The sequence below is a fragment of the Sinocyclocheilus rhinocerous genome, unplaced genomic scaffold (genome assembly GCF_001515625.1).
Source record: "Sinocyclocheilus rhinocerous isolate Xijiao unplaced genomic scaffold, SAMN03320098_v1.1 scaffold6424, whole genome shotgun sequence".
NCBI lineage: Eukaryota > Metazoa > Chordata > Actinopteri > Cypriniformes > Cyprinidae > Sinocyclocheilus > Sinocyclocheilus rhinocerous.
The window spans coordinates 84,362-88,784 of record NW_015623666.1 but is presented as its reverse complement, the minus strand read 5'-3'; positions in this window follow the sequence as shown (position 1 = coordinate 88,784).

Below are 4,423 nucleotides of genomic sequence, written 5' to 3'. Positions count from 1 at the left end.
GATATCGTCCTCTTTTGGAAGGTCAAACAAAGTAGTTTCGCTTTCACAACGAAGCACACAGCGTCTCCACGACATGGCGGCAGTTTCAACAATACTACAGTGAGAATAAACGTTACGCCTTCTTTCTTTGCGTGAACGTTTGGGCGGCGTTATGCAAATCTTCTCAATCGTGAGGTAGATATGTGGGGGCGTGTTAGAACGAGCCGTTTTAGGTAGGCGTGGTTACTCTTAACTTTTATAAAGAATATCTCTTTGGTTTTGAGACTTTAGTGTTTGCAACTTTACAGATCTTCTTTATGCACCAAGAGCTTGTAACACTCCAAAGAGAAAGGAAAAATTGAAATCGCATCATATGACCCCTTTAAGAGTTTTTAGTTTAGCATAATCACTTGTTTAATGGTAATGCCATATACATAAATACAATTTGATGCAACAGTGAATTATACTCATATAAATGAGTAGAAAGCAAAATATCAATAAATTATCAAAATGGGAGGGACTAAGCAGCGCAGATGTCATCTCCAATTGGTCAGGTACAATAGGTCAGGTACTAAACGTTATTGTCCCATTTTTAGTCTTCATTGTGTATTTTTAATTTAATGGATGTGTAATAATTGCACTTAAGTGTACTTCTGATTCAATCCCTGTAATGTCTGGAGATTCCACAATGAGAGAGATTCATCAATATATAGCAAAAACATTTTAGATATATTAAGAAACTATAAATATTTTAGAAATATTAAGTCAACTCAACATCTTTTATTGACTGATATGTTATTCAACGTCAAGAAGATCAGGCCCTTTCTTTCGGAACATGCTTCACAACTCCTTGTTAATGCTTTTTTTCTGTCCAGGCTGGACTATTGCAATGCTCTCTTGGCAGGTCTTCCAGCCAGTTCTATCAAACCTTTACAATTAATCCAGAACGCGGCAGCAAGATACATTTTTAACGAGCCAAAAATAATGCATGTCACACCTCTGTTTATCAATTTTCACTGGCTACCAATAGCTGCTCGCATAAAATTCAAGGCATTAATGTTTGCCTACAAAACCACCACGGACTTTCACAGACTTTTAAATTAAATGTTCCCTCTCGATGGAATGACCTGCCCAACTCAGTCCGAGCAGCTGAGTCCTAGCCATCTTCAAGAATCGCTAAAAACACATCTCTTCCATCTTTATTTGACCCTCTAACTCTAGCACACTCTATTCTAATTCAATTTTTTATATACAGTATATATAAAAAACTTGCCCCTTTTAGACTTGCAATCTATTTATTTACTAACTGCTTGTTTTCTTTAAAAAAGAAAAACTAACACTTGCTTCTCTAATCTTTTTGTATTCTATCTTTGTTTTCTTTTTATTTATTATACAATTAACAAAAGCAAAAAAGGCCTCTAACACTAGCTTGCTCTATTCTTTTTCTATTCTATCTGTTTTCTTTTTATTTATTATACGATTTAAAAAAAAAAACCTTGGTACATGTACTGCATTTAGCTAACTGAGACGTGTTATAGCACATGCATATCATTGCTCTTTTGTTGATTTTGATTGCTTCCATTGTCATTTGTAAGTCGCTTTGGATAAAAGCGTCTGCAAAATGTCTAAATGTAAATGTAAATGTAAAATGACCCATATTCATTTCCTATGTTATTTCATACTTCGCTGGGCATTTTTTTTTGGTTTATCTTTTGAAATCAGTTTATTTCAACATTTAATATTCCTTGATCTATAAATGCCATGATCCATGAATATTCAAAATATCTTTTTACAATGACCACAAATGAATATTTTATATTTGCCTAGGTTTTTTGTTACTACATCAAGTTTACACACATTGGTCAATAATGACCCATCTATGCAAGCATGATAAAACAAAAGAATAAAGACATTTTGTTAAAATATTTATTTTAGCAGCTATTTAGACCAACACATTTAACACTTGAAATATGTTTATTTGCCCCTTTGTCACACATAACATACACATATCACTGATAACCGATAACACTGAAATTGTCTGTAGAGCAACTGTAGTGAATTGTAGTGAATGTGACCGAATAGATGAAAATAAAACTAACAAAATAAAATCACACAGGTACAGCGCCATCTCAAATTGCCATCTCAGTGCTTACATGCCTCACAAATGACAACTACAGGTTTGTGCTCCTTGCAAACAGGCCGCCCCTGGCGTAGGCAATGAGGGTGGCAACATCCAGCACATTGTAGCACAGCACCACGGGCCACCTCCATGTTCTCCGCTTACATGAGTAGGTGCAAACCATTTTTACTCAATCTATTGGCCTGGGTTTGAGTTTGCTCTTAGAGGACTCATCAGACAAGTCTTCAATGTCATCAAATGAGTCTTCTTTATCTAGGAGAGCTGGATTCACACCCACAACTCCAGGCTGACCCTGTGGCACATAGTCTCTAGGTCATCAGCTTCAGATATTTCAGACTCTGAATCAGGACTAAGAATTGTCTGATCTTCCTGATCATGCAGCATCTCTACAAACATTTCAGCGGTTAATCTAGAATTGTGGAAGATTTTTATTGGTCAAGATGTGAATTAATCAAGTTTAATCAATGTGAATCTAACCATTTATGTATCAAGTTATTAAATTCAATTCAATTCAAGTTTATTTGAATAACGCTTTTCACGATACAAATCGTTGCAAAGCAACTTTACAGCAAATTAAGTTTCTACAATATTTAGTGGTCGCTTATCAGTGGTGACTGTCAGTTAATGTACATATGGCAGAAATGTACGGAAAAATCAATTAAAGACGTAATCAATTAAAGACAATCAAACAGACGATGAACACTATTAACAGCAATTATTATATGATGCAAGCAAACTTATAGCAAAATGTGGTAGTTCTGTAAGTTGTTTTAGGGTTGGCATCATCTGAGGTCCTCTGAAGGGTTGGCATCATCTCGCAAAAACAGAGAAACAAATAGAGACATAATAAGCGTAGCTGCTGTTCCAACCAAGCAAAATTGATTTGTTTAACCCAAACTAAAAAATAATAATGTGCATTTGATCAGATATAACTGCAGTACAAAATTATGATATGCATTATTTGAATGCTTGGCCAAAGAGATGTGTCTTTAATCTAGATTTAAACAGAGAGAGTGTGTCTGAACCCCGAACGTTATCAGGACGGCTATTCCAGAGTTTGGGAGCCAAATGCGAAAAAGCTCTACCTCCTTTAGTGTGCTTTGCAATCCTTGGTACTACCAAAAGTCCAGAGTTTTGCGAACTTAGGGAGCGTGATGGATTGAAGTGTGGTAGAAGACTAGTTAGGTATGCTGGAGCTAACCCATTAAGGGCCTTATAAGTAAGTAATAATATTTTGTAACTGATACGGAACTTAATAGGTAGCCAGTGCAGAGACTGTAAAATTGGGGTAATATGATCATATTTTCTTGACCTGGTAAGGACTCTAGCCGCTGCATTTTGGACTACCTGTAGCTTGTTTATTGAAGATGAATATTCTTGTATATTCTACTGTTATAATCATGTATCTGAGGCCTGCGAATAGAATGTGCAGACATTGCAGGGGTACAGTATATGGTGGAGCTTTACACCCTGTTTTGACATTAGACAAAATATATGATTAGGCCTCCTCGTTTCACTTAACATAAATTCTGCTTCCTAAAAGCAGATTGGAGGCACAGCCAAAAAAGGTAAAAGAGTTGATAAACAATAACGACAATGTATGACATATATTGAACATGAACACGCCTCGAGGAAGAACTGTATAAAAGAGAGTACAGACAGACTCTATAGATTGCTCTGCAGAGTTCTCTCGGTTTTATTGTCTCTCAAAACCCCAAGACTTTGAGAATGATTCCTCACAGCATCGGCAGAAGCCACCACAAATTGGCATCATGACCCGGATTGAAAAGGAGCAGGGGTGGAGGACCACTTTGGTCTGACTTGACGAGCAACACGCTGGCCACTAAACAATAAGGTAAGCAGATTTTGCTTATATAATTAGTTTGTGTTGTTCGCCCGGTCTGCCCTTGGAGTTAAAATGGAAAAATGCTCCACAAAATTTAAAGAACAATATAGGACAAAATAAAAAAAGGGTATTGATTCCAGAAGAAATAATTGCATGCACTGATCTGTTTTACTGTAATAGTAAATGAGGGCAGATTGTGCATGCAAAAATCTGTGTTTACTGCCAAGAGGGCCTTGAAGGATGTCAGTAGACGTACACAAAATAATGTTATTTTAGCAACATCATATGACCCCTTTAAGTGGGCCTTTGAAGGATAGCAATAAACGTTAAGCAGATAAAGTATAGGGAAGCGCGCAAAGTCCTATGGATACCGCTCTGTTGGCGTTACAGAGGTCTGCATGGATAGGCAAAAATTCCTGCAGGGTACTGCTTTTTTACTGTGTTGAGGAAGTGTATCA